The sequence below is a fragment of the Physeter macrocephalus genome, chromosome 8, assembly GCF_002837175.3.
Source record: "Physeter macrocephalus isolate SW-GA chromosome 8, ASM283717v5, whole genome shotgun sequence".
NCBI lineage: Eukaryota > Metazoa > Chordata > Mammalia > Artiodactyla > Physeteridae > Physeter > Physeter macrocephalus.
This window is the reverse complement of record NC_041221.1, coordinates 141,805,587-141,814,597: the sequence shown is the minus strand read 5'-3', so window position 1 is coordinate 141,814,597 and position 9,011 is coordinate 141,805,587. Positions and strand designations below refer to the sequence as shown.

Sequence of the window (9,011 nt, the reverse complement as noted above, 5' to 3'; positions counted from 1 at the left end):
AAAAAAAAAAAAAAAAAAAAAAAAAAAAAAGATAAGCTCTAAACAAATGGTTAAGTGTAACTGTGAATTTGTAATCTTTTATAGATTCGTCCTTATTACATGTAAGTGTGTATATGTATATATATGTGTGTATAATTTTTCAGAAATATATTTTGTAAAACAGGATGGAATCACCTGTAATTAAACAAGGAGGTTGCAGGTGTAATATCAAAAAAGAAGACTTTAGAAACTTTTAGCTATTTGTCCACTTTTCTGCAAACTTTTTTGTGGGTAGCCCTTGCTTGAAATATTGGCGTATTCCATTTGGAACATACTTCTATTCTCTTTCTTCCACTCAGGTGCAAACAAAGTGAGGGGTTTTTTTTTGTTTTTTCCTTTTTCTTTTTTTTTTTTTTTTGCCGCACCCGTGCGTCTTGAGGGAATCTCAGTTCCCGGACCAGGGATTGAACCCTGGCCACCGCAGTGAAAGTCCCAAATCCTAACCACTAGACCACCAGGGAACTCCCGAGGGTTCTTAAATCTCAATGAGATTATGATGCTTGTTGAAACGCAAAATGGTCAGTTATACAAGCCTCAGCCCCCCGAAGATCCGCGTTGCTGAAGCTAATGGCTAAGAGAAGACAATTTAAGAGAAGGGAAGGCAGCAAAGTGACACATGTTGAAGGGAAATGACTAGCTTTCATACCTCATCTGTTACCTCACCCCTTATGTCAAAGGCCATGCCGACAGTCTCCCTTCGCCGGCACTGTTTTCCGCCAGCCCTCTTTCATGCCTGACCTCGCGAGATGCACATGTGCTTTACCTCCTCTGGGGCACCTCACCTGACAGATTGCTGGTTTCCGCACTGCCCCAGAGCAGGAGCTATTTAAAAGGTAGAATCAACAAAACTAGGTGAGTGATTGGATTTGAGTGTGGGACAGGTGGGGAATTTTAGGCCACATTAAGATTTCTAGGGCTTCCCTGGTGGCGCAGTGGTTGGGGGTCCGCCTGCTGATGCAGGGGATGCGGGTTCGTGCCCCGGTCCGGGAAGATCCCACGTGCCACGGAGCGGCTGGACCCGTGAGCCATGGCCGCCGGGCCTGCGCGTCCGGAGCCTGTGCTCCGCAACGGGAGAGGCCACAGCAGTGAGAGGCCCGCGTACCGCAAAAAAAAAAAAAAAAAAAAAAAAAAGATTTCTAACTGGGGCAGCCTGGGTTACATAGGGATAACTTCTCCAACCTTAAAGATCAAGTATATAGTTATAGTCACAGACATAAATTCTAAATAGACTTGCTGGGTTTGGACTCTCTGTATCATATTCAAATTTCCTTGTTAACCAGAGACTGTAGGATTTTTAGAACAAAACAGAAACGGAGGAATGTGGAAATTAAATGGTTTACCCACAGCCCAGTCACTTGCATCAGAACATCAAAACTTCATGAGATTTGAATTAGGAAGTTTCCAGAACTAAAATGAAAGGTCACAGGTCCCTTTATGCAGAAGAACTTGTTAGGCCAAAGTAATCATACTAAAAAGTAAATAATAAAGCAAATCACTTTTAGTGGAATTCACTATTAGTGAAATGACACATTCATTCATAGCCTTTCTAACTTGTACAGTTCTACACTTGTAAATGAATACAGTATAATGAGACCCAACTCCTGCCCTCAAGGAGCTTATGGTCTAGTTGAGGAATACTAAGAAGCAAAAACTGCAGCACAGATGATAAAATTTCCAACAGGGATTAGCTCAGATACTGGGAAGCCCAGCAGAGGGTAAGGAGACCCAGCCCTGCAGGCAGTGGCCCCTCCTCCCTGAGGTCAGGCTGCCTCCCCTGTAGGAAGCATGTGATTGTATTAGGCACAGACAATGTGGTGGGCATTTCAGGTAGCAGCAAAGCATGGGATGGAAGAAGGACAATTTGACTCACCCCACCATTTTGTTCCAGGGGATGTTTCAATGCTGCAATACCAAGAAGTAAGCAAGCAATATCCAAGGACTGCTGCAGCTTCTCTGTCACAGGTTGCCTGGGTTTGAATCCTGGATCTGCCTTTTACCTGCCGCATAATTTGGGACAATTTATTTCCACTCTTTGTGCCAAAGTTTCCCCATCTTAAAATGGGAATAATAATTGTATCTCCGCAGAGTTTCTGTGGGGGTTAAATGAATGTAAGCCCATTTAAAGTGTTTAGAACAGGGCTCATAGTAAGTGATCAATAAACATTAGCTATTACCATTTCTATAAATATAATATTTTTTCTTATTATTTGACCTCCTTTTGCTGTCTTTATGTCTCATGTCTGAATCTTTCTCTCTGTTTTACCTGGCTCTCTCTGTTGCATAAACTGCTCTCAATTTTCTCATAGGTTAGCTAAGAAATAAATACAAACTATTAGTCTGATGTCCAATTCATAATGGATATTTCTGGTAAAAATAACCAATACAAATTGAAACTGAAAATAGCTATCATTGCATGTAGTAAAATGTGATACTGACTAAAAATTGACTGAAGATCAAATCTTAAAGTGCAAATCTGCAAAATTTGAGCCAGCAAAGTTGAGCCTGGTAGAAATAACAGTCACTGAAGAAACTTCACACAACTATATAACAATTGGTAACATTTGATGCAGATAGAACTGCTGGATGACTCAAATCTTCACTCTGAAATTTAAATGAAGAACTAATTCTGTCAGAAATAACTTTAGGGACTTCCCTGGTAGAGCAGTGGTTAAAAATCCGCCTGCCAACGCAGGGGACATGGGTTCAATCCCTTGTCCGGGAAGATCCCACATGCTGTGGAGCAACTAAGCCCGTGTGCCACAACTTCCGAGCCTGCGTGCCACAACTACTGAGGCTGCACTCTAGAGCCTGCGAGCCATAACTACTGAAGCCCGCGTGCCTAAAGCCCGTGCTCCGCAAGAAGAGAAGCCACCACAGTGAGAAGCCCACGCACTGCAACGAAGAGTAGCCCCGCTCGCAGCAACTAGAGAAAACCCGTGCACAGCAACAGACCCGATGCAGCCAAAAATAAATAAATAAATAAATAATTTTTTTTAAAAAGAAACTTTAGTAAATAAAAAAACTAATAGCAAAAAATGAAAAAATACTGTCTAATACAGAAAACTGATCCAGAAAAGTATTGGTGTTTTGGGGGAGGATTATTTATTGGGGTTTATGATTTATTGGACTTTGATCCTGAAAATGCTGTCTCAAAGAACATGTAACAGTGTTGGTATAATTTTGATTCAATGTCAAAAATGCCATTAGGGTCCAAAAAATTAGGGTCAGGATGGGGGTATGGATCAAGGGGTGTATGTGTGTGTGTTTGTGTGCACAAGTGTGTAGAAGTTAGGGAAAAATGAAAGGCAGCATGGCCTCAGAAATGGAGCGGCATGCAGATTATCCCCCATGCTATTAGTAATCTCCTGTTAACCTAATTGATGGGCCAGAGACAGAGTAGTGCACAGGCTTCAGGATCAGGCAGACTTGGGTTAAAAAAAGGGTTCCATCACTCACTAGCTGTCACACTGCAAAAGTCACCACCTCCCCAAGCCTCAGCCTCCTCATCTGAAAGCAAGAATGGCAATAGTACTCACCTCGTAAGGTTATCATGAGGACCCCCTGAGACAATGCCCCTGGCAGGTACCTGGCTTTCAGTCTGCCCTTGGAAAAGATGTTAGCCACCATTACTTGTTATTGTTCTACAGCTGGCAGCCAGCTAGATGAATAACTTCTTCTGAATAGGGTCTTCATATCATATTTCTTTACCCACCCTCCCCAGCCCAGTTTCCAGGACCCCAACACAATGCCATGCTTATCATATGATCCCAGTGATTTTTAGCTGTATGTTGAGTGCATATTAAAGAAAGAGAGAAATAAAAGGGGAGAAAGAAAGGGAGTTGGGGGTCAGGGCTGTTAGACATATGCGGTGCATCAAAGGACCGCCAGACAGCTGGTGAGCAGGGGAACACTCCTAGGTGCTAGGTACTAATTAGCTGACAGGTGGGTCAAGGGTTGGAAAAGGCGGGAAACAGTATGTTGTTTACTTCCCAGAATGAGAGGCTGCCCCGAGGCCAGGTTCCCTAACATCGCCACTCCTCCTGGCTCAATTGGTACAAGTGAAGACTATGCTCCACTTCACCTTGAAGAAGCCCTGGGCTGAGTGAAGAGGAGCTTTGCAGACAGATTTGATAACTAAACTTACAAGAAAGGCTCTGGGCCACTTTGGCCTCAGCTAGCACTCCACTTCCTCTGGTCACATCTTCCCTGACACAAATACAGATTGGAAAGACAGCTCAGTGCCCTTACAGTCGCTGTGGCTTCCTAGAGCTGCAGCCCCATCTCTCTCTGATGAGCCTGCGGGGCTGTAATTCCCATCCCCTGACATTTATAGGAGGCTGCATATTAGCAAAAGGCTTTACAGCCATTTTTACAAGGGCTGCCTCCCTGAGACCTGTCAGGTATAGTCACCCAGGCCAAGCAGAAGGAGAGAGCAAGGGCTTGCGAGCAATGGTCCTCGCCCCCCGGCCCGCAGAGAGCCCGGATCGGAACCTTGCAGGTGCCACATTTCTTCAATCGTGTGTCACGGCTGATTGGCTTGCCCTCGTAGCCTTGGCAGCCATCGGTCATCCTCTGCCACGTCTGACTCATCAGTGGGTCCTGAAGGTACAGCTCCCAAAGGCATCTTCTGTCCATCCATTTCTGCCCATGTCCATGGCACCACTCTGGTCCAGCCTACCTCCCACACAGCCCCCGCCTGGCTCTGCCTCCTAGGCTTGTCCTCTGCCCTACCTTCCATGATCCACACAGGAGACAGAGTGATCCTCTAGATGTTTACTTATTTCTTTCATGTACGCACCTGTAAACTTTCTGATACTTCTGGGAAAATCTTTATGAAACTCCTAGAGCAAAAATGTCCTACCGAAAGAGTAATCTTTTTAAAATTTTATTTATTTTTTTGGCTGTGCTGGGTCTTTGATGCTGTGTGCAGGCTCAGTAGTTGCAGGGGCTTAGTCGCAGCATGTGGGATCTTAGTTCCCTGACCAGGGATCGAACCTGGGCCCCCTGCACTGGGAGTGCAGAGTCTTAACTGCTGGACCACCAGGGAAGTCCCAGAATAATCTTTTAAAAACAAAAATAACGACCTTTCAACAGCTTCCTCTATTGGGTAAGATTTATTCAGAAGAAAATCCAAGTTCCTTCTCAGACTGCAGGGTCCCTGCATGACCCGGCCCCTACCCGCCCCTCTGGCCTTCCCTCCACACTGGTCCCTGCTCCCACGCCAGGTTCAGGGACCCACTTCTCAATCTGCCCGCAAACCCTGGGCTCTGCTCTCAGCTCAGCTGAGTTTGTCTCAACCTTCCAGTCTCAGCTCACGTGTCACCTCCCAGCCCCCGAGTCTTAAATTGCCTGTTAAGTGCTTTCAGAGCCATCTGAACAAACTTTAAATGTTTCTTATTTGTTGACTTACACATAGTCTGTCTCATTTGCTAGAATGTACATCCCAGGAGAACAGGGACATGTATTTTTTACCGTTGCACTAATGCTTAGCACAGCACCTGCACAGGGTATAGGCAAAGTGTACTTATACACAGTAAATATGTGTTGAAAATTAAATGAAGGAATGAAGCAATCCACTGAAACAGCTCTCTCCAGCTCGAACCCCCTGCTAGTCTTCATCACAATCAGTAGAGGGCAGCAAAGACCCTAAGTTATCTAATTTCTGGGGTTTCCTCCAGAAACTTTTGAAAACTTACTCCCCTTTGCCAAATAGCAGCGTCGAGTTTATCAGGAATTTCAGGGAAATGTCTTTCCTTAAAATTTCTTTCTTCTCCTTATTCCTGAAGCTTTCTCCTCTCTGAGTCATTTACAGGTTTTTTGTTTTGTTTAAGATTCCAGGGACAATGCTCCTTAGGAGATGATAGCAGATGTTGTATTGACTAAGCCAAAAAGAAACCCAATGGCCTGGAGCCTGTACCTCCCTGCCAGACAAGTTAGTGTGGAAAAAAAGATGCCCCTGTCATCACCGACAGCTGTTTGGAACATAAGGATTTACGGCTCTCCCTTATGGTGTTTGGGGAGGAGCAGGTACCAGCTAGGCAGCTGCTGTTTATGTTTTGAGCATTTGTAAGAGCAAGTTGTGTGTGTGTTTCTAGTTCTGTCTTCTGCTTGGATCTGTTTCTGCTTATTCCATCTTCCCTTTTTTTTTTTTTTAACAATCTCCCACCCAGGGCAGGGACCTCGGCATCTCCTGCCTTTGTGGGCTCCTTCACCAAGAATGCACCCTGAATCCAGGTAATCAGCAGTAGAATCAGCATCCACAGAATCCCAGGATGGTGTTTTCATTTGATCTCTGCCCTACAAATATTTACTTAGCCCTGTGACTTACCAGGCCTGGGTGTGTGCTCTGTGGGTACAGATGCTCCATTTGATTGAAAGAACAGTTACTAGAATCAAAAGGGAGGCAGAGTTTCTCAACCTTGGTGCTATTGACACTTTGGATGAGATAATTCTTTGTTATGAGAAAATTCTAGGATTTTAGCAACATCCCTGGCCTCTCCCCATTACATACAGGTAGTACTCATCCCCTAAGTTGTGATGACCAAAAATGTTTTCAGACATTTCAAAATGTCCAAAGGGGCAAATTCCCACTCCCCAATCTTTGTTTTTTTAAAAATTGTATTTATTTATTTAATTTTGGCTGCGTTGGGTCTTCGTTGCTGCACGCGGGCTTTTCTCTAGTTGCAGTGAGCGGGGGCTACTCTTCGTTGAGGTGCGTGGGCTTCTCATTGCAGTGGCTTCTCTTGTTGCAGAACATGGGCTCAAGGTGCACAGGCTTCAGTAGTTGTGGCGCACGGGCTCAGTAGTTGTTGCTCGCAGGCTCTAGAGCGCAGGCTCAGTAGTTGTGGTGCACAGGCTTAGTTGCTCTGCGGCATGTGGGATCTTCCCGGACCAGGGCTCAAACCCATGTCCCCTGCATTGGTAGGCAGATTCTTAACCACTGTGCCACCAGGGAAGTCCCTGCCCCCCAATCTTGAAAGCCATTCTTTTAAAGATCATGGTGGAAATCTTTTGGGGTGTCTTTCCAGCCTGAGTCAATGACCCCTTTTTCTCCTAGTTCTGCTCCTCACTATCCCATGCTTGTGTGTTGTGCCCTGAAGCCTATGGACTGGGTAGATTGGACATCTGACCCAACTTAGGTCTCTCAGCTTCTTTCCTTTGGGAATTTGAAACTAGGACCCAGGGGCTGAGTACCAGCTGGGTTCTTCAGGGGGACAAAACTTAAACGCAAATTTAGAAGATGTGGGCGGATGTATGATAACGTGGGGAACATGAAGCAGAGATATCCTACTGCAGAGATAAGAATGAAATAAACTACGGGGATGGGGAATAAATTAGGAGGTAGGGATTAAAATATACACACTACTATATATAAAATAGATAACCAACAAGGACCTACTGTATACAGGGAACAATACTCAATATTTTGTAATAACCTATAATGGAAAAGAACCTGAAAAAGAATATATATATAACTAAATCATTGTGCTGTACACCTGAAACTAACACAACATTGTAAATCAACTATACTTCAAAAAAAAATGCAATAAACTACGGAGAAACACAGAGGAAGAGGCAGACAGAAGTCACCTCATTCTGGCCCTTTCTGGTTCTAGTACTAAGGACAGGGTAAACTTCCTGCCTTGGGTAGGAAAGACATTGATAACTAATTCCTTTTTTGTGCTAGGGCAGTTTTTGTTTGTTTGCTTTTTTCTGAGTCCTACCTGGTACATTCTCTCTAGCCTGGAAGTGAAATCATAACCAGAAAACATCAGGGATCTAGGCAATTTAGGGAACTGTTTCTAACCCTCAGGGCAGCCCCACCCACCTCTGCAGATGTGCGCCATTCTCCTTTCTCTACCAAATGGCTTCCTCACCCTCTGTATAGAATTTTTCTGGTCATAACCTTAGCTTGTACATGGCCTGGTGTGTCATGGCCTCAACTCAACTTCTGGTTTGCTGTCCATTCACTAACAGCAAACCCAGGCTGGGTTTCTTCGCTCAGATTTCTGAGCAAGAGAGTCTGATTGACTCATGTGGCAAAACACTATTGGCTGCCCTTCCCACAATCATCCCTCCCAATCAGTTTTGTTCAGGTGAACAACCCAAGGTGATGAGCCAGAATTGGTTTGTTAAGGGCAATGAGATGTAAAAGGAATCTTCTTGGGAGGCTTATGGAAAGAATTTTATCCTTGATACAAGAAGGCAAAGCCCAAGGAGGAGCTAGTCCATCCCCTTCCTGCCTACTTTGGATATGTCATGTGAGGACATGATATATGAAGCCATGGCAGCCATTTTGCAACCATGAAGTAAAGCCAAGAGACTTAGAGAGGAACTGGCAGAATCGGGCTACAAAGCCTCGAGCTGACAAATTAACCAACCCCGGAGCCATGTACCTTTAAACTTCTTGTTACATGAGATAATTAGGTATCCTTACAGTTTAAGCTACTTTGACTCCAGTATCCTGTTACATGAAGCCAAAAGGATCCTGACCGATACAGTATAGCTCATCTTTTCAGGCCAGGTCACTCAGGTTCCAGGTCACTAGCTGGCTATCCTGTCACACACCTACCTCCAATCCATGTGTTTATTCCCCTGCCCCAAACTTTTCTTATGAAAAATTTTACACCTACAGAAAAGTTGAGGAAATAATACAGTGAACACTGAAATATCCCTCACCTAGATTGTTAACATATGCAGCTAAATGCTGTATATGTTCATTGTATAATATTTCCATATATATGAGGGTATTTTTTTCACTGAACCATTTGAAAGTAAGTTAGAGGGTTTATGAAGCTTCACCCCAAAGTACTTCAGCATTTATCTCCTAAGAAACAAGAACACTTTCCTATATAACCAAACTGTCATTATAGTAGATTTAATACTGATTATTCTCTAATATAAAAATCTTACTGGGCTTCCCTGGTGGCGCAGTGGTTGCGCGTCCGCCTGCCGATGCAGGGGAACCGGGT

At 44.3% G+C, this 9,011-nt stretch overlaps 1 long non-coding RNA gene across 1 annotated transcript in view; it reads left to right on the top strand.

Moving 5' to 3' along the window:
• Positions 1 to 2,123, top strand: part of LOC102990334 (uncharacterized) — a 14,581-nt gene extending 12,458 nt beyond the window's left edge. The window contains exon 3 of the long non-coding RNA XR_448787.4: positions 1,928 to 2,123. This is a non-coding gene — a long non-coding RNA (uncharacterized lncRNA). The remainder of the gene's footprint in view (positions 1 to 1,927) is intronic.
• Positions 2,124 to 9,011: the final 6,888 nt, after the last annotated feature.